At 44.4% G+C, this 22,078-nt stretch overlaps 2 long non-coding RNA genes across 3 annotated transcripts in view; one reads left to right on the forward strand and one right to left on the reverse strand.

The window, feature by feature from the left end:
- LOC131506954 (uncharacterized) overlaps positions 1-22,078 on the reverse strand; it is a 72,294-nt gene that overhangs the window by 37,545 nt on the left and 12,671 nt on the right. The gene's annotated exons all lie outside the window — the stretch shown is intronic.
- On the forward strand, positions 2,117-21,950 carry LOC131506966 (uncharacterized). The gene is made up of 2 exons (XR_009259249.1): positions 2,117-2,993; positions 21,498-21,950. It is a non-coding gene; the product is annotated as an uncharacterized LOC131506966 (long non-coding RNA).

The following is a 22,078-nucleotide window of genomic DNA, read 5'->3' on the forward strand; positions in this document are numbered from 1 at the left end:
CAGTCTGGCTTTTGTTCATTATGTCCCCATGGTGTCATTTCACATGTTCCTCAGTCCCTGTATTTCCTGTACACTGTAGTGTGGTCAGGATCAGTTGGGAAACCATGGTCCGTGGGCCAAATCTAGCATCTACCTTTTTTTGTAAACAGGATTTTGTTGGAACACAACTCTGCCCGTTTGTTTAGCTATTGTCGGTGGCTGCCTTTTGTGTTCCAACAGCAGGCTTAAGTACTTGCAACAGACTCTAGACACTGTATAGCCTGTAAAATTTAAATTACCTGGCCCATTGGAGACGAAGTTTGCCAACACCTACTCTAAAGGCTTGTTCAGATTCCTGCTTGATTCTTGGGCCATGCTTTCTTCATAGGATATAGTGTTTAATTAGATCAACTAATTCATAAGGAGTTGCAAAATGGTGATATTCCAAGTTAATCCTTCTTCATTCCTATTTCCTTTTCTTTATTGGAATGCTTACATAAAAACCACCTTCTTCTCATCTACTACTTGGTGGCCTGAAGCACAGTTCGTACAGGAAAGACAGAATAAATGCTTAATTGTCTCTCTTGATTTTCAAAATAATGAATTGATTTCCTAATATCCTCCAAAGATGATCGCTGAGGTTTTTTGTTTATTTTTAAAATATCATTATGAACTCATGGATTTAAATGTGTTTGATATTTTCAATTCATTGCAGTTAATTAGACTGAAATTGTCTGGACTTTGGCAAGTGGGACTCTAGAGTCCCTTTGCCACGACTCTGGTTTCCTTGATTTGCGTTAAAAGTCTATGAACATGTTGTACATTTTCTGCCCCAAAGCTGGAATCAACTATTTATTTATTTATTTATTTATTTGAGGAACCTGGGTTCCTTTAAGGGGAAATAGTATTTAGAGACCACAGTCTGGGCACTAAAGATGGTCACTCAAGTGTTGGTTGTTGTTTCTAGACCTGAAAACGATAGGCAGAGCTAGAGAATATGGTGTGTGCTTTCAAATCAGTTACATCAAAAATTCATACTGGAACTTCCAATTTAAATCCAGGATTATAAAGTTTTTACTTAACCCCCATCGTCTTTCATTTGTATCTCCTTTCTCTCACACCAAAAGTCCTGGTTCTCAACACCACCAGCATGAAACTCACTGGCTACCCCACACTACCTATCCAACAGTTTCAGAATAACAATCCCAGCGTTACCACCACAATACGATGACTGAAAACAGGCAGCCCTTTTTTCAAAATCAGAGTAAAAAATTCTGAAAGTGGAAGTGGAAAGGAATTCACCAGGAAGGGTCTGTGCTGACCCCATGTCACTGTATGGCAGTTTGCATTGCTGCTGGGATTTTTAGTACTATATTCTGTTGGTGAGGATTTGGTTCCTCACTGTGAGAAACTCTTAAAATCGTAGCCCTTGCCCTTTGGGAATTGACACATGTCTACAGAGTTGGGGAAGCATGAGGTTAAAGCAGTGTAGGCTCATAGAATGATTGTTTTATTGGTAACTTAAGTGTGCTGATGAACTCCAGACTTCAGTTTCCGTCCATAATGAATGAGAATAAAGAAAGGAAGGAGAAATTTGCAAGAGGGAATCTTGGGCAGGCCATTGCTCTCAGTCATTTCCTTATCTATTAAAAAGGGAGTGCAAGGATTGGGCTATACTCTAGCCATGGCAGCGTCTTTCTCTTCTCCTAATACACCTGCCTCAGGGCCTTTGCACTTGCAGCTCCCAATGCCTAGAATACTCTTGCTCCAGCCTTCTAATGACTGGTTCCTTGTTATTATTCAAGTCTCAGCTTCAATATCACCTCCTCAGAGAGGGCCTTGCTGACTAGATAATCTAATACCCCTCCATTACTTTATCATATCAGCCTATTTTATTTCTTCATGGTACTTTTACCTATCTAATCTGTTTACAGGTTTATGTCTATCTTTCCTCTTCTAGAATGCAAACCCAATAAGGCCCTTGACTTTCTTGTTCACTGGTGTATCCCTAGGATCTAAAACAGACCTGACACATAATAGGAATGAATGCCTGCTACATGAATGGATGAGCTAGATAATCTCCCAAGTCCTTTTCAGCTCTAATATACACTCAATATATTGAGTGTAGACTACATACAAGCATGACTGTACCGTCTTACAGATGTGGAAACTGAGACAGTGAGTGGCTTGCCACAGGCCTCACAGAGAAGAGGGTGGTGTGGTCCAGAGGCACTGTATGGAAAGTCAAAAGCAACAGACTCAGGTTTGGGTCCTCAAACCATCCTCCCCTGTCAACATTCCTTCCGAGAGCCGTGTGAGCTGGACAAGCCATTTCATCCCTCCAAGGACAGTTTCTCCATCAAAAGAGAAGACCTACAAATAACTCTGGTCTAGGGCTACCGTGAGATAGTGAAGCTCTGTGGAGTGAATGGCCCTAGGCACTTTGCAGAACGTTTATCCGGTCTTTACCTCCAGCCGGTCCTGGGGTTGGGGCGGGGATAAGGAAGGAAGCCCGAGGGAAGGAAGCGCTGTGGAAGAAGGGAGAGCCAGCTGGTCACCACGGTTTGTTTTCTCACCTGAGTCCCCAGCCCTCCCCTAGCCTGGCCTCTCTCACCTGCTCAGGTAAAGAGGTAGGGGGAGCCTCGCTCAGCCAATCAACGGCAATTATTCTCTTAAAGGCACCCAGCAGCTGGCAGGGAAACCAGCCATGCCACCTGGAGAGCTCCCTGCTGGGGGCCAGAGGCAGCTGTGCAATTTAGGTGTACTTAAGCCCTCCATGGCCACTCTGTGACCCCAGGGCCTGGTCGTTTCATGTCCGGGAGAGTGCTTTCTTCAGAGACGCCTCCTTCGCCTGGCCCAGAGCTGGCTTTCCAGAAGGCTCCCATGCTTAGCTGCCCTGGCAGACGCCCAGGGAGGAAAGACAGCGTGGCCTTTGGCAACTGCTCGGCAGGAAGGAGCCCAGAGGTGTGAGGGAGAAGCCATTTCCCTGTCCTGACCCCCTTCGGCAAACCCTGGTGAGTCCTGACGGTCTGGGTTTCTCGAACCTCAACAGAGCAGGGCCTGGTAGGAAAATGCTCCCGCCTGAGGGGCGGAAACCTCGGGTGCTGGTTCCAGCCCTGCTGTGTGACCTTGAGCAAGTCACTCCAGCTTTCTGAGCCTCATGTTCCCCATCTGGGAAAATGTGGAGCTCAGACCTCCATGTCAGCTTTCTCCTTTTCTTATTCCCACCCCCCTTACACCCATTGTTTTGCAAGATTTTTGTCCGCCAGGCTGTACCTGTTACATAATGTCATTAATTGTTTTTCCCCTTCTTTGTTAATTGGGACTGTGTAATAGCCAATCAGTGTTTTCTGGACAGCAGGAACAAACCGCGGTGATACCATTGAGCTGATATAAGTTAAACCAAAAGCAAAGAAATGTGGTGTTTTGGTCTGCCTGTGCGAGCTTATCTAGAGTCAATGTTTGCTTTCCATTTGGCCTTTTGAAATATGAGAAATAGGGCAATTTTCAGAGAATGGGGAGCCTTAGGAGGGATCTGGCTTGCATGGTTTATGAGGGCACCAGGCAGAAACACTGCCATCACACCCCAAGCCCGGCTCTGGCCTCTACAATACATGAGATCCATTGTTGAAAATGGGCCTGCAAACTTCCTATTTGGGGTTGGACCACTCCTAGGAGACCCCACACTGGGTTCATTCCCCCTCTGACAGGCTGGACAACCCTGGGTGAGCTGAGGTGTCCCTCAGGCCTCTGCTAGGGGTCGGCCAGCGGGGTGATGGAAACAGGCAGGTGTGAGCACAGAGCCTGGAGTCCAGGAGCATAGAGTGGACACAGCTTGTGCTGGGAATCAGGGCACAGGGCTAATCTGCATTGACTAGCTCTGTAACCTCAGGCAAGTTGCCTAACCCCTTTGAACCTCTGTTTTCCCAGCTGTAAAATGGGGATTGTAATCTTGACAATGCTTGCCTATCAGGATGATTCCTAGGGCCAAATAAAATAGTGTATATCCTGGAAGCTCAGAGTCCACAGGGTTTTAAATGCATCCCAAATTCAAAAACCGAAAAAACCCCCACAGACATGCATTTTAGAATTGACGAAATAGAGTAATGGATGTTTTATAAAATGTGACCTGCGAAATAGAGAATTATTCTGAGTATGATGGATTATGGTTGCTTGTTAAGTTCTTTTACTTTTTTTTACAATACCATTTATTGGGACTTTTTGAAATACAGACTCATATAAACAAAAAGCAGGTGGAAACAGCTCACTGAGTCATGGTATTTTCTAATGACTCCTGGAACTGAAACCCAGGCCAGGAATGTGGCCCTCATGTATGAGGCAGTCTAATAGGTGGTTGGAGCACGCGCTTCGGAGTCAGACGATCTCATGTTCACATTCAGACTTTAACACCTACTGGTGACCTTGGGTATAAGTCACTTTTCTCTACCTCAGTGTCTTCTAAATTCTAGAATGAGGTGGGAGTGGAGAAAAATCAAAAGAGTTGGCTGGCTAAGTGGTAGTGGTGGTGGTGTTAAGTTGGGGTGCAGCTTACAACAGGGACTCAGAACCCACACACTTGTTCCCTTAGAGTCCAGGTCGGGAGGGCTCCCGATCCTTAGAGAGGACTGAATAAATGGATTCAGTGCAAGACATTTGGGTCTGTCTCCCCATCCGTAAAATGGAACCCCTCCCAGCCCTGCCATCATTCAGGGTAGCAGGAAACTCCTGGGGACACCGGAGGAGCGGGTCTTTGGAACCAGTCCATGCCCCTGAGTGCAGGGGTGGGGGTGGGGGGTGTTGTTGTTCCTTGCTTCGGGGGCCCAGTCAAGGGATCAAGCCCCTCCAGTTGGGTCATTTGAACTTCTTTTGCCCTGTCCGTCTCCCGAGGCTCCTTGCTGAGCAAATCCGGCTCAGGGAATGCTGGTTCAAGGGTTGTGACAGTACCTCCCCTCCCAGTGAGCCTGCAGGAGAATGAGAGAATAGAAGCTTCCCAAGAGCAGGAAAAGCAGCCACTCTGGCCCAGGCTCGGGACAGATGGTGTGTGACAGTGTGTATGTGTGTGCCTATTTGTACACATGAGCTAACAAAATTCAAGGTAAAAAATTCTAAGGCTATGAAGGCCCCCATCAGGTTTCATTAGCCAGCCCCCTGCACTGGGCAGGCCTCTCTTCTCAACAACACTAGAAGGTTGTAGCTGCACCCCAGGGAAGCCTCCTAAACATCTTTCCTTGGTAACCAATCTTGGCATCTCAAAATCCTCCCGAGGGTGAATGCAGGTTGTGTGTGAGCACATTTGAGGGCCTTGGGTGTCTATGTTAGTTGCATGGACACTGAGCACCATGACCTTGCAGAAAAATAAGTCTGAGGTGGATAGACTGGGTGCTTTGGGGTTGGGGGTCCATCTGATCCATCACCATGAAGCTTAGAGGCACTTTGGTAGAGGAGCTACATCTACTGAGCACCTACTCTGGTCGAATGATTGTGCTAAGTGTTTAAAATTCATTACCTCATTTAATCCTCACGGTGTTCCACTTTAGTATTCCCATTTTACAGAAGAAAGCACCAAGACTCAGGGAGGCTACACATCTTGCATAAGATTGCTCAGCTAACAAATGGCAGAACCGTGATTCAGGTCTGTGTACAGCTAAATCTAGAGCCTGTCCCACCCAGAGGTGCAAATCAGGCCAAATACTAATGTCCCCAGATCCAATTTGTTTGGTCTACACAGTGTTTTATTTTGTTTTAGCCCTTTAATTTTTTTTTAATGTTTGTTTATTTTTGAGAGAGAGAGAGAGAGAGAGAGAGAGAGCAGGGGAGGGGCAAAGAGAGAGGGAGACAGAGTCTGAAGCAGGCTCCAGGCTCCAAACTGTCAGCACAGAGTCCGACATGGGGCTCGAACTCACATACCGGGAGATCATGACCTGACCTGAAGTCGGATGCTTAACCGACTGAGCCACCCAGGAGCCCCCTGTTTTAGCCTTTTTAAAATTTAGATGACCACATGTGAAAATGGGGCTATTTAATATCAAAATCTCGATTCTGACTTCTCTTTAGAAATCAGGGGAATGTGGGGCTCCTGGGTGGCTCAGTCGGTTGAGCATCCGACTTCAGCTCAGGTCAGGGGATCTCACAGTCCGTGAGTTCGAGTCCTACGTCGGGCTCTGTGCTGACAGCTCAGAGCCTGGAGCCTGTTTCAGATTCTGTGTCTCCCTCTCTCTGCCCCTTCCCTGCTCATGCCCTGTCTCTCTCTGTCTCTCAAACATGAATAAAAATGTTAAAAAAAAAATAAAAAAGAAAAAAAAAAAGAAATCAGGAGAATGTGGTACTATAGATCCACACCCTTCCATGCCAACAATTAACTTAAACTGATTATCAGCTGCTGCCTTTCAATAGAACATGCGACCTCTGGCTTGCTGCAATTCCCATCTACCCAACCCACTCTCTCATTTATGATACCAGCCCGGCCCCACAGGCCTGGAGAGACCTGGGCCCCAGTCCTAACACTTGAACTGGCTATGACCTTAAGTAAACTATAACATTTGTCTAGGCTTCAGCTGTAACCTGGGATAGTTAACACTCTGAAAGAACTTTCTAAGTGGCTTTCTGTGCTGTTTGGGAGAGAAGCCACAAGTCTCCAGCATATCGACATCTTGCCCACCTGGCTGTGTGCATGAGTCCATGTAAATTACACTAGGAGCTGTGGGTGGTGTTCACTCTTTGTCACCATCACTCGGCTGCACTACATGTCTGATCTTAATTTTGTGACACGAGACATTTGGGGACAGGTAGGGCCTGGCGGTACTGATCCTGGAGTGACGCCCATTCCCGACACTGCTCAGAGTTTGACTTCCATGTGCCTCTGCTCATCTCTTCCAGGAAGTCTGACTGAGATTTCACCATCCAAGTGTCCTATTCTGACCCCATTTTTGCTATAGAGTGCATAAGAGAAAATCCACAGCCCATCTTTGTCTGTTACACACACACACACAGGCCTATGAGTGAGAAATAGCCATGCTTTAGGTGTCTGCACGTCTATCTAGGGTCTTACTTGGGTTCCTGGAATTAAATCTTTAGAGGTACAGACTAGTACAGATAGAAATGTGTAGATCATCTTGTCCAATAATAGCAAATATGCTTCACTTCATTTGCTAATTCCAATTGATCAGTAGAGTGTCGAAAAGGCTTCTGAAGCTGCATGGAATGATCGCACGCTGATACCTATCAGCAATGTCTACTGTGGGCATGGCAGGACTTACGCCAGCACTCATACCTGGGGAAGGGAGGTGACCTGCCCAGAGTCCCTCAGCAAGGCAAGGAAGAGTCAGATCCAGAAGCAGGGTCGCTCTTCCCCTCAAGGCCACTGTTGCTTCCATTATAGTAGCTCAGAGAAGAAAACGGAGACTGGGCAGAGAAATGAGAAACGAGACGAGGGCCCACAAGTCCTGGCTCCCCCAGAAGCCTCGCTGGGACTGGGGCTGAGGAATTCAGTTTTGTCCCACTAGACCGAGTCCTGCCAGCCTGGCCTGTTGGCTTCTGCTCCACTTCTCAGAGTCCCTTTGCTCCTGCCCCAATTTCCTGTCTCATTTTCCTCAGGCTCAGAGTGTGCACATCAGAGCACAAGGCCTCCGGAGATCCTAGGTCCTACATGCCCTCTTTTGGCAGCCTTCATCAAGCTCCCCAGCCCCCTCCATTCTGAAAGAGAAGTCCCAGGATAGGGGCTCTTAACCTACTGATGCCATGGACTCCTCTGGCAATCTGTGAAGTTTGAAGGACCCCTTTTTCACGATGTTTTTAAATGCGTCAAAGAAAATACTCAGGACTGTAAAGAAAACGAATCATATTGAAATATGGTTATCAAGGTATTTTTTTAAATTGTATGGCATAATAATGTATACTTCTTTATTAACTTACAAATGAGATCTGGCAGCAGATATAATAACTATTGTCGTTTTAAAGTAATGATAAATGCATAATTTATCATTAATTCAGAGACCCCAGAATTCTATTTGTGGACCCAGGCGGCGAATTCCTCACTCTAGGATGTTCAAGTAGGAGTTCTCCAGTCCTGTGGTTTACAAACTCTGGGCCATGGAACCCTGGGGATTCTGAAAGTGTCACGGAGGTTGCCAGATGGTGGGGGCAGTCAAGACCTCTGCTTCAGCCTCAGCAGGTTCTTTTTTATTTGAGTTCACGTTAGCGATTCATGTAAGTTTCCTTTGTAAATAAGGGATCACCTGTTTGTGTCTGAATGTCGAGAACCTGCACTTGGCCCCACCCACCTCTTCATAGGACATTAAGAAAGCCCAAGTGGGGGTGTGAAGGTGCTGGAGGCAGGCTTGGGGCTGTGGAGCCCAGGGGAGGCAATGGGAAGCAGCTGGGCGGAGGCAAACTTCCCACCACCTCTGCCTGCCCATCAGCTCAGGAAAGACATCTTCTCTGGCCAAGTGCGGGGCCAACGATTAGGATTTCTGAGTTCGAGGTTCTAATTGTGCCACGATCTTAAGCTTCCCATCTACAAAACAGACAAGTGTTGGGAGGACCAAATGAGAAAACATTTTAAGAAGCATAAAGAACTACTGAAGAGATTTTAATATATTTGTCTCTAAGCCTGAGACCCTTTTCTCAACTCTTCCTTGAGGTCTTGTTTCCCATACTAACAAAGCAGATAGTCCCTTGGCCCATGACAGTGTAACTCCAGTCACCCAGCCCGCGATACAGTTAGATTTGAGGTGGAACAACCAACCGGGCACCCAGTCTGCCAACTCACCCCCTTAATTCCTCCTCTTTGGTCTCCCTACTGCCATGTCATGATCTCTGGCCTGCGTTCTCTAACAGCCCCCAGGCTCTCTCTCTTTCTCTGCTCCAGTCTGCCTTCCATGGAGCCCAAACACATTGTGACCTTAAGTTTTGGCCATGTCCTTCTTCTGTTTCAAGGCCCATGGTGTCCCTTCCCTGCACACCAGTCCAAGTCCAGCCTCCAGAGTATTGTACCCCAGATTCCTCAGGGGATCTGCCTCTAGCCTCCCCACACTCTTCCTTTCCCTAGCATCCCTACCTCCTCTTACAGGGAGTCTGTTGTGCTTCTGCTGCTGGTCTTCCCTGCCTTCTCCACGAGCCCAGATGATAGTGCAAGCCCTGGGAGCTGTGGGGAGAAGAGATGATTTGGGACACTAGGAATGCTCCCGGAGGCTGAGCTAGCAGGCAGGGGGAAGCTGAACATGCACGGGACTCAGAGGAGTTCTGTTGACAGGGGCACCGGGCAGGTGTGGCTCTGCCCTCTGTCAGGGCCAGGCAGGGGTTAATTTCAGAGACCAGCCTGTAACATGTGGGGAAAGCTGGGAGCACCTGCACAGTCGGAGAGAGTCTACTATTTGCTACACTAATCTGAACCAGAGACAGGAACTAGGTCACCAGGAACAGAATACTGCTGAGTGATGGGGAATTCATAGAATCCCTGATTCTTAGAATGTCAGAGCCAAAAGGGACCATGTAGATCTTTCCTCTAGTCTAATTCCTTTCTGCTTCAGACAGAAAAGTAAAGCCCAGAAAAGGGTCATGGCTTGCCCAAGGTCACATGAGTTGAGGCAGAGCCTGGACTGGAGCCAACGCCTGATTTTCTTCCCAATCTCCATGCTCTGGGCTCTGGCCTCTGGACTCCTACCCGGAGACTGAATTAGCTGGTCCAGGACTGATTTACCAACAATGGGTTAATGTGTCACTTTTGGGCAGTGCAATGTTGGCTCTTACTGCAGACTGTCAACATCTTAACCGAAAGATTCTCAGCTGGGGGACAGTGACAGGTTACAAGTATGCTGAAATATAGAGCCCTCAGTTCTCAAGTGGCCAGGTGGAGCCTGGGGCAGCCAGAGCCCCCAAATCTGATGAGACAGTCCCCTGCAGGCCTCAAGCAGCCTCATTATTATAGTCCAGAGGATGTCCAAATGCTATTATGTACTGTGATAGGAAAAGTTGGGAAATACTGCCTCAACCCCAGAGCAGGAAAATTTTAGGGGTGGCGTGGGCAAAGTGGGGAAAGGGAGAGTCTAAAGACACAGGTTCAAGTTCTAGCTATACTATCTCCTTCTGACTAGTATATTCTGGAGGAAAAATAAAAGGAGAAAAAATAAGAGATGCTATTTATTGTGCCACATTTAATCTTTCAAATAGTTCTGTAAGTAGGTACTATTATCAACTCCATTATACAGACGAGGAAACTGAGTCAGAAAAATTAAGGGTTTTGAATAAGATCCCAAAGTTAGGAAATGACGAAGCTAAGATGTGAACCCAATCTGTTTCTCTTTGGATTCTGTGCTCTTAACTACTCTGCCATAGGGACTTGTTGGGGGACTAGTGGAAGAGAAAGATTTGGAGTCTTTCAGCCCTGCTGCCCTGATTTCTGAACTGCTGATTCTCCATCCACCCCAGACTACCAGGCTTCAGGGAGGCCTTCAGCATGGGGGAAGCCGGCAGTAAGGTCCTGAAGACACCTAAGAAGACTACCCCCCACCCCAGCCTTCATGGGTTTGAGCTTATCAGCAGGACTTGGGGGTGGGTATTTTGCATGATTCCTCTGGGAGTAAAGCCCCCAGCCCTTGGGGAGGGAAAAGTGGTGAGATATCATTGGTTGCTGCACTACCCGTGAAACTCATAGAATTAAGGCACCTTGTTTATCATGCTGACACCCCCTAAAGAATAATTCCTATTTACAGACCCAGTGACCCTGCCAAGTACTTTATACACATTGGCTCACTTTAATTTTCACAGTGGCATTTTTCTTGAGTAGCTCCTATTATCATCTCCACTTTACCAGATGAGGAATCTAAAGCTCCAAGAGTTCATGTAACTTGGCCAAGGCCGGACAGCTGGTAAGTGGCAGAACCAGGATTTAAACTCTGGTCTATCTGACACCCAAACTCATGATGGTCTTGACCATCACATTACAGAACAATCTGGTAGAGTGGAGGAAAGCACTGTTCTGGTTCTGTATTCAAGACCCAGGCAGGCCACTCACTTCTTAGTAGACCTTAGTCAGGGAACCTTTGGGCAAGTCTTCTCTGGGTCCAATACCTAGGACTATAGAAGGGTCATTTCTTTTCTGTCTACAGGTTAAAATTACATAAGTAAAAGCAATATATAACTGTTATCCATTTGTTCAAATGGTGCTATTAAGAACTTAAAGCAAGGGGGCCCTGGCACTATGGAGAGGGGTAAGGTATGGTTTTTGTCCACTTAAAAATATAACATAAATGTTAGATGAGCAAGCGTTTTGTATTTCCAACAATAATGGAATAGCTTATTGAAGACCAACCTTCCCACTGAGAATTGTTAAAAGAGGTGGACAAAATAAATGTGTGTGTGTGTGTGTGTGTGTGTGTGTGTGTGTGTGTGTGTGTGTGTATTTGAAGGTATTAGAGTGTTACCAAAGCAACATGGACCTGAGGGCTCAAGATTCCAGGGATAAGAGAAATGCAGGGAGGTAAGGCCCATACTCAGCTGCTACTTTGCCCTTCAAGGCATATGCCATTTCTCAAGATGATTAAGAAGGTAAGCAGAGACTGAAAATCTGAAGCTGGTGTTATGAAGCTCAGATATAAAAAAATGGATTTCAGGGTCCACCAAGTAGGACTGTCCCTAATAAACACCCCAAGCTTTCAAATGGGACCCCACAAAGATTCTACCCTAGGAATAGAGGCGAATCAGAAACAGACTAGCTCCACAAAACTGAAGACTAGCATATAATCAATTAACCCCCTTACAAGACCTACAAGACTCTTGCTTGCCAAAAGTAAAGGTAAAAAATTCTCTGAAGGAAGATAATACCATTTGGGGTCTCAAATTTTCCTATAGTTTTTTCATACACAATATCTAGCATTCAATAAAAAAATCACCTGACATCTCAGTAGGCAAGACTAAACGGCTGAAAACCAAGACTAAAAGTAGATAATAGAAATAGGTCCACAGAACATTCAGCTGTTGGCACTATAAGACATGGACTTTAAAACATGTGACTTACATATTCAAGAAATAGACAGGATGGAGAATTTCAGCAGAGAACTAGAATTTACCAAGGAAAATCAGATGAAAATTCTAAGCCTGAAATACAGTAACTGAAATTAAGAAGCCAAGGGGTGCCTGGGTAGCTCAGTCGGTTAAGCATCTGACTTCGGCTCAGGTCATGATCTCATAGTTTGTGAGTTCAAGCCCCACATTGCACTCTGTGCCAACAGCTCAGAGACTGAAGCCTGCTTTGGATTCTGTGTCTCTCTCTCTCAAAAATAAATAAACATTAAAAAATAATTTTTTAAGAAGCTAATAGATGGAGGGGTGTCTGGGTGGCTCAGTCAGTTGAGCATCTGACTCTTGATTTTGACTCAGGTTATGATTTCATGGTTCATGGGATTGAGCCCTGCATTGGGCTCTGTACTGACAGAATGGAACCTGCTTGGGATTCTCTCTCTCACCCCTTCTCTGCCTCTACCCCCACCTCTCTCTCTCACTCTCAAAATAAATAAATAAATTTTTTAAAAGTTTATTTTTAAAAGATGGATATAACAGCAAAGTATATTAGCACAGCTGAAGATAAAATTAGTGAACTGAAAGACAAGTCAGTAGAAAGTACCCAGACTACAGCACATGAAATACAGAAGAGAGTCATATAAAACATGGTGAAAATGTCTAAATATGTGTAATTGAAGTCCCAAAGGAGAGTGGGAGAAAAAGAGGAGTAGGAAAAAAAAGGAGGAAGACGGAAGGAAGTGAAGGGAGGGAGAAGGAGAAGAGAGACCCAAAGAGAAATGAAGTGATACTGAAAACAATATGTTTTGATGGTCAGTAATTTTCCAAACCTGCTGGAACACATCAAGCCACAGATTTAAGAATCACTTTAAACCCCAAGCAGAATAAATAAAGAGAAAACTGAACTAGGGTCTACTATGGTATAAATGCTGAAAAACAAAAATAAGGGGGATATCTTGAAGGTAGCAATAATGAAATTGACAGATTCTCAACAGAATTAATGAAAGCCAGGAGGCAATGGAATAACATCTTTAAAGTGATGAATGAGAACAGATACTGTATGAGCATAAATGAATGGTTCTCAAGTTTTATTGTGGGTATGAATCACCTGGCCTGGGGCTGGGAGAGGAAGGGTGTTAAAATTTTAGACTGCCAAATCCCACCCCAGATATTTGGATTTGGCAGCTCTGGAGTAGAGTCAAGGAATAGACTTTCAAGAAATATTCTGCTGTTTCTGATGCTGTTGAACTATGGTAGGTTTGCAATGATGGCTGCCATGTTCCTCCCATTCCTGTGCCCGTGCCCATTTGCAATGTGACTTTGCCACTTTTCTGATCAAGAGATAGAGTTTATTTTTCCTCCTTTTGAATCTAGGCTTGCTCTATGGCTTATTTTGACCGATAGATGTCAGTTAAAGTGATGTTATGGGACATCTGAGTCTTGGCCTCCAGAGTCCTTACATTTTCAGCATTCACCTTTTGGAACCCAGCTGCCATGTTAAAAAAAAAAATCAAGACTATCCTGCTGGAGACATTTGGAGAGAAAGCCACAGACAATAGCCAGCATCAACAACCAATCTCACAGTTGGAGGGTTTGAGCCCCACGTTGGGCTCTGTGCTGATAGCTCAGAGCCTGGATCCTCCTTCAGATTCTGTGTCTCCCTCTCTCTCTGCCCTTCCCCCATTCACGCTCTGTCTCTCAGGAATGAATGTTAAAAAAATTAAAAAATAAAGAATTATTAATTATAACAGGGGGCTGGAGTAACAAGGGACTGACTAATAAGAAGTAAAGAGAACTCTAAAGAATTTCTACAACAATAGCAAATATAAGAAGCAGCCCCTCGGGTGGACATAGAGCACCTGAAGAAGAGCCTCCTCAGGGCCAAAATCCAGATCTCATTGCAGAGGACATGGCTGTGGCCCACACAATGGCAGATAAGTCACTGTGGTACCACACCAGGCCAATGGACATGGCAGAAATCATTCTTTTAAAGTTGCTGAAATTGTGTCCTGTTGGGTTTCAGAAAAGCCATTCATAGGGAAATGTCTCATCAGAGACACTTTGATACAAAATCACTTAAGAGAGATTCCTGGGGAAGCCTCGGGCTGCCAGGTACTGCTGGCCACGTGCACTCTAGACACTTTGATACAAAATCACTTAAGAGAGATTCCTGGGGAAGCCTCGGGCTGCCAGGTACTGCTGGCCACGTGCACTCTCGGAGCCTGATGCTGGAGAAGCCATGCCCAGCAGGAGCTGGGCATGGGAGACCCACACATGCCTCAGGGAGGGTGGTGAGCTGGCAACTAAAACCAGGAAGCAAAACACTTTCTTACTCTAATATCTCCCCAGCACCCTCTACTGTCAAAACTGAGCATCCCGCCAGCTGGCAAAATAAACAGATATGTAAGGGCCCATATTCGTTTTCTCTGAGCAGGCAAAAAGGGTGAAGTGCACAGGCCATCTTGGGCTATATAGCCCAAGTCAATCTCTCTGACTACAATCTCTTCAGTGACCTTAGAAAAGATGGCACTATCTAGCTAAGCCCAACCCAAACCGCCAACTTTCAGAATTATGAGCAAATAAGTGTGATTGTTCTTAATGCCTAAGTTTTGGGATCATTGGCTTATTCAAAATATTGTAATACCAATGTTGCAAGAAAGCTGCCTTGTTTTCCACTTCCCACTCTTGCAACTTTCTTTGTGCTATTTCCTCTGCTCAAAGTGACATCTTCGGCCCTCTCTACCTGACGGATTTATTTGCCTACAACCACTTCATTAATTAATGTTTTATTGATGTATAGCACATATGTAGAAAAGTACACAGTAATAAATATACAGCTTGATACATTTCGCCAGGAGCTTATACTGTGTTACCTGCAGAGAGATGCCTCCCGCTATGGTCCCTTCCACTCACTAGCCCTGCCCCCAAGCATAAACAGTGTTCTGATGGCTTACACCATGGTTAGTTTTGCCTGGTTTTGCACTTTGTATCAGTGGGTCATTGTGTCTCTCTTGTGTCCAGCTTCTTCTGCTCAACATGTTTGTGGATGTATCCATGTTGTTGTGTGTAGTGATAGTTCATTTTCATCACTGTATACTTTCCATTTTGGGTAATTTAGCATAATTTATTGGTCCATTCTATTGATAGATACGCAGGTTGTTTCCAGTTTGGGGCTATTTTGGAAAATGATGCTTGCACATGCCTTTGGGTGAACATATGGACGTATACATTTCTGTTGGTTATTCTTAGTAGAACTACTGGGTTGTGGGGCACTCTCATAGTATATTAAAACTTCTAAAAATCAAAATATAAATGACACACACAGATCAACAACCATGTGAGCGGAGAAAAAAACCAAATATCAGTGCATAGAATAAAGATACAAGAAGAGAAAAATAAAACAAAATGTTGACATAGCTTATGGGTAAAGGGAACAGGAGTGATTTTGCCTCTTGACATTCTGTCTTTTCCAATAATTGTGTAATGACCATGTATTACTTTTTTAATTAAAGAAACATTCAGTCCATTTGATCTCCGAAGTCTTGCTCAAATGCCACCTCCTTCCAAGTTGCCTTACCATGGCCAGATGACTGTAGCTAGCCCATGTCCTACTTCATTTTTACACTCTCTGGAGCAAAACCACATCACAGCAGGAGCACATTACCTTGCCTAGGGAAGGTGCTCTCAAAATATCTGACCCTTTCCCTACAGTCAGACAAATTTTAGCAACAGCTCACATTCCTCAAAAGAGCACACCAGCGTGCCAGTAGAAGAGGCAGGAACATGAATCCAGATTGCTGTCTCCCTTTTCAACTTGAAAACACCCAACACACAAAGATTTTAAGCAATAGGCCTGCTGTCGCTCAGCAAATCATTGGTAGGGGCATTCTACACAGGTCATCCAAGAAAGAGGAATCTGCTGCACAACATACAATCTACCAACTATATTTTGAACAGAGCAAAAAGGCAGGGGTGGGAGGTTAAGAAAAAAGCGAAAATTTGGAAACCTCAGCTTTGCATTACCAGCTGTGTAGCTTTGAGCAAGTTAACTTACCTCTCTGAACTCCAGTCCCCTCTCTATCAGATTGGAGGGATAAGAGTGAACTAATTTCCAGGATGGCAAATAGGGTTTGACACTGATTAGGTGGTGGTAGCTGCCTAGAATGCTATGTTGAAAACGATTCTGAGGATAAGTCCAGGCTTAGTGAGAAAGAATGCTGTCATTGATTAATAATTTCTGCCATGAGCAGGGGGTTTTAAATTGGTTAGTACCAATATGTTTATTACATATTTATTTGTCCTTTTTAAACAAATGGCTCTTCAAGATCCTTTCTAGCCCTGTGTTCACAGTTCCTGGGTTTAGATCTGTTCGTGTGTCTGGTGGGCATCATATTGTTCCCATAGGCAATTCTCTTAATTCCAAAGGCAAAGGAATTTTAATTATCTTCTAAAACCATAGACTTTTCTCCAGTAATGTATGTGATATATATTTAAACAATCTGTAAGACTCTCAAAGATCCTTAGAGATGAAAATGTTTGAATAAAAAGTGTTAATTACATAATCACAATCATTCTTTTGAGATAAATCATATTATTACAGTTACCATATTTGACAGCCTTTCCTGTCTGCCCATTGCCCTCCCCTCAGGTTGGAGACGGCCCTGGGAGGTGGGTGTGTGTCCTTCTTGGTTGTAGTGGGCAGTGGAGTTAGTATCTAAGTGGGTAAGGCGAATGCCCTGGATATAGTCCCACAATCCCAAACCACTCAGAATCCCCAGGATTGGCTCTGTCTGGACCCATCTGGAACATAATGTGGCCTGGAAATTCTGGAGGGAGGTCGACCTTTGTCTTATCTGTGAAACAAATATCCTACAACCATCAGGAGAGTGGTAGGGGTGCTGACTGAACAATTTAACACATAAATTATATGTTCATGGCTGCTGAAGGGGCCCATGCACAGGATGACAGGTTAGTACATCATGTGGGTCTAGCAGAATACCCAGGCTGTCAGAAACACGGGCTTTGGAATCAGACTGCTGTGGGTTTCAACACAGCCCTGACATTTATAAATGAGTTTGTACCAGCTACTTAACTCTGTTTCCTCATCTGCAGAATGGGTTTAATAGTGGTACCTGTTTCGAAGAGTTATTGTATAGAATAATTCATAAAAAGCACAGATTAAGTTTTCCCTACATAGGAAATATCACTATTGCTATTATTATCTTAAAATTATTAGCAGTGATTTCTAATTATATATACAATAAAACCTCAGAAATGTGAGTTCCACTTTTGTAAATTTTGTGGAGAAACAGAGGGACTGGAATGGGATGAAGCTTTCATTATTGTTTTAATAAATAATATAACGCTTCCTTTAAAAAAAAAGTTAGAGGGGCGCCTGGGTGGCTCAGTCAGTTAAGCGTCTGACTTCGACTCAGGTCATGATCTCACAGTTAGTGAGTTCGAGCCCCACATCAGGCTCCGTGCTTATAGCTTGGAGCATGAAGCCTGCTTCAGATTCTGTGTCTCCCTCTCTCTCTGCTCCTCCCCTGCTTGCACTCTGTCTCTGTCTCTCTCTCTCAAAAATAAATAAACATTAAAAAAATTTAAAAAAAAAAGTTAGAAAATACAAATGGTAAAAAAAACAAAATCAGTACTCAGAAATAGCCTATTGTTCATCTTCCAGTGTGTATTCTAATGATAATATATATATTAAAGTGGAAAAGGATATTTGACAAAAATAGGCTCATACTGAACAGGCTGTATTATAACCACTATTTTTCAGTGAGTAAAGGAAGGTCTACAGGCAAATGTATCGGCTTCTTGTTTGTTTTTTGTTGTTGTAATAAAAAAAATCTAATATAAAATTTACCACTTTGAAGTGTCCAGTTCAGTAGTGTTATACATGTATTGATATCGTTGTAAAACACATCTCTAGAACTTTTCCATTTTGCAAATCTAAAAGTCTATACCCATGAAATAGCTCCCCCCTCCCTGTTTTTCCCCAGTCCCTGGTAACCGCCATTCTACTTTCTGTTGACTGCCTCCTTATTTTTTTTAATGTAAAACCCCAAGGTCGGGAATTGCATGCTCTGTTGACTGAGCCAGCCAATGGATTTGATAGACTTTGACTAGTTTAGATACCTCATTATAAGCGGGATCACACAGTATCTGTTGTTTGGTGCCTGGCTTACTTCGTGTAGCATAGTGACTTCAAGGTGCATCCATGTTGTAGCATGTGGCAGAATTTCTTTTTAAAAAAAATTTTTAATGTTTATTTTTGAGAAAGAGACAGAGCAAGAGCGGGGGAGGGGCAGACAGAGAGAGACACACAGAATCTGAAGCAGGCTCCGGACTCTGAGCTGTCAGCACAGAGCTTGACTTGGGGCTCGAACTCACGAACCGTGAGATCATGACCTGAGCCGAAGCTGGACGCTTAACCGACCAAGCCACTCAGGCGCCCCAGAATTGTCTCCCTTTTTAAGGCTGAATAATATTCTTTTGTAGGTAAACACCACATTTGTTTATCCATTCATCCACTGATGGACATGTGGGTTGTTTCCACTTCTTGGCTATTTTGAATAATGCTGCTATGGCCATGGGTGTATATACCCATGGTATATATATATGGGTGTATAAATATCTCTTTGAGACCCTGCTTTCAATTCCTTTGGGAATATATACACAAAAGTAGGATTGCTGGATCATATAGTAGTTCTATTTTTAATTTTTTGAAATTAATAATAGTAAGTGAACTATTTCACATTCCCACCAGCAGTGTACAAGGGTTTCAGTTTCTCCACACCTTCACCAACACTTGTTTTCTTCCTTCCTTCCTTCCTTCCTTCCTTCCTTCCTTCCTTCCTTCCTTCCTTCCCTCCACCCATCCTTTTTTGATAGTAGCCATCCTAAGGGGTGTGAGATGAACAAATGTATTGTTTTAATACAATTCTAGGGAAGATGTTTAAAGTCCTCCAAAGAACAAACTCTTTGACACTGAGAAGTGTGGAATCTTCCCTTTTATATATAAGCAACTAACAAACTGTTCTGAAACTTATCAAATCTAATCTCATTAAACATATTATGCTTTGTGGATTAACATCCTCCACCTCCATCACTCCAAACTTTAGGGTGTTTACTTATTAAAGGATGCTTATTAGTTTTGTGATGCTGTAGAAGGTGACAACCCTATGTACTTAATATCTGCTCAAAATCTAAGCTGCCTTCAAACGTCTCTCTCTTTGAGGTCTACCAGCTGTTTATCTCCTCCTTCCCTGTTTATCTCCTCAGTTCCCCACCACTGCCCTCTCATCTTGAATGAAGGGTTCTCCATCGTTCGGCTTCCCAGCCCTGCTCCAACCCCTTCCCCTCAGCCCTCCCCCTTAGAGGCTGAAATCCCCCTGACTTAAGTCACATGCTGGGTTCCAGGAACCCTCAGATCCTTGTCCCCAGATCCAGGCCTTCCCTTAACCTGCTCTGGCACCTGCTCGGGGAGATCCGTGTGTGTGTATGAGATGTGGTACCATAAACCACCATTCCCTTAGCAGTCTTTTTTTCTTTTTTTAAATGTTTATTTATTTTTGAGAGAGAGAGAGAGAGACCACTCCTGAGTGTGCACGTGTGTGAGCAGGGGAGGGGCAGAAAGAGAGAAGGAGAGGGAGAATCCCAAACAGGTTCCATGCTGTCAGCTCAGAGCCTGACATGGGGCTCGATCCCATGAACCATGAAATCAAGAGGTCGCTGCTCAGCCGACTGAGCCACAAAGACACCCCTCCCTTAGCAGTCTTGGTCTCCACATGTGCCTCTCACCAGGCTGAGTATCATCCTTTTGTAGAGATACATTCTTTCTCTCACAACCTGAGCCCTACATGCCAGCCACAATCTAATCTGGACCTTCTGAAGAAGCAGCAGGCTGTTGCAATGCCCACAGAAACACAGCTGAGAGACCATGTTGGCTCTGACATGCTGCCTTCCTAAGGGCTTTTCTTGAGTCCTTTACATTTTACATTATTTCTGCCTTAATGCTGGCCTTAGACACTGCCTCCTTCATTAAATAGGACCCTGCCACACCATTTTATCATTTTTTTTATTTAAAAATTTTTTTAATGTCAATTTATTTTTGAGAGAAAGACACAGAGTGTGAGCAGGGAGGGTCAGAGAGAGAGGGAGACAGCAGAATCCAAAGAAGGCTTCAGGCTCTGAGCTGTCAGCACAGAGCCCGATGCAGGGCTAGAACTCACAAACTGCAAGATCATGACCTGAGCTGAAGTCGGCCGCCCAACAAACTGAGCCACCCAGGCGCCTCACCATTTTATCGTTTTAAAAACGTGAGTTAAGTTTAAAACAATATACTGTCCAGATTTTAAGTATATAATTCAATGAGAGGTTTTCTTCTTTTTCTTTTCTTTTTTTAAAAGATTTTATTTATAAGTAATCCCTACACCCAACTTGGGTCCTCACACCCCTGAGATCCAGAGTCCCATGTTCCACTGACTGAGCCAGCCAGCCTCCCCCAGTTCAACGAGTTTTGACAAATGTGAACCCCTATGTATTACAAAATTTTGAGACACAGTAAGCTAATTTAGAGAAACTGCAAGACTCCATAGAACTGTTAGAAAGAGTACAGGGTTTGGAGTCAAGAGACCTGGCTACCTGGTCAAGCCTCTGCCATTAACCAGCTGTGTGACTTTGGGCAAATGCCTTCCCCTCTCTGGGCCTCTGTTTCGGATCTGTGCAGTAAGGTCTATTCTAGGGGCTTCCTCATGCTGTAGGCCCCCAAGGCATGACAGGGGTCGAACAGAGATCACACCAGGCTTCCTGAAATTATGCAGGGCTACTGTGTTCTGCCTACATTTGCAAAATGAACACACCTCACCTGGGTCCTTCCAACCAAATCCCTGAAGAAGAAAAAGGGAAGAAATAACAACAATAAGCAAAGACACCAGAAATCAGCCAAACCGAGCTCTATATCCTGTAGGAATGTACCAAATGGCTTATAAATAAATCCTTCTCAAATTTGTTTGCTCTGGTACATTAACGAAAGAAGATTCTGAAGGGATTAGCTTCAAATTCACAACAAGTATCAAAAACACACTGTTTGCCAAATAGGTTGAGTTTAGCTATTTTGCTGTTTCAGAGCTAAAGTGCCTTTGCTAAAAGAGGAAAGCTCTCTAATAAAATAAGAGGGGCATGTAGGTGGCTCAGCTGGTTAAGCATCTGACTTCAGCTCAGGTCATGATCTGCTGGTTGGTGAGTTCAAGCCCAACATCGGGCTCCATGCTGACAATGCAGAGCTCACTTGGGATTCTCTCTTTCCCTCCACTGCTCTCTCTCTCAAAATAAATCAATAAACTTTATTAAAAAATAAGATGAATCCCTCATATCTATAGAGCTTTTTTTTTTTTTTTTTTTACTTCTCAAAGCTGCCTTTTTTATTTCTCATTTGATCTATACATCAGTTCTCTGGCAGGAAGCAAGACAGGGATTTTTCTCTTTCCTTTTTTCAGGTGGGGTCCTGAGGCCTGGAACAATGAAGTGGATATTCTCATAGATACCAGCGAGCCCACCCCCTAGATTCCCAGCCCTGTGTGTTTGGGCTGGGCCCCACTATCTCTTTTGCAAACAAATCGATCAACACAAAGAACAGAGTCCAAGAAGATCTAAAAACAATAATAACAACAAGAACACTTCACAGGTAGCAGTTAACAGAAACCGACATTATCACCTTCACTCTATTAATGCTTATGGTTTTCTCAACAGCCTGATGAGGGTTCTCCCTATTTTGCAGAAGATGAACAGAGGCACAGCGAGGGGTCATGGCTTGCTCAGGCTCACATAGCAAGTAGGTTACAGAGCTGGGATTCTGCAAACCCCCTGGCTTACAGCCCAGGCTTTTTGCCCCTATGCTACACTGCCTCGTGTTCCACCAACCATCTGATTAAAGGACTTCCTAAAGCTGTTCACTGGTGAGATGAGCAGCCCTAAGAGCCAGCAAGGCCCCTATTCTGAGCACTACAAGTAGAACCCCGGTGACCATGACCACTAGTGAGCAAAGTTTAGAAGGCAGAGGGCCGGGCCAAACGTCCGG

This window comes from Neofelis nebulosa, chromosome 1 (genome assembly GCF_028018385.1).
Source record: "Neofelis nebulosa isolate mNeoNeb1 chromosome 1, mNeoNeb1.pri, whole genome shotgun sequence".
Lineage (NCBI taxonomy): Eukaryota > Metazoa > Chordata > Mammalia > Carnivora > Felidae > Neofelis > Neofelis nebulosa.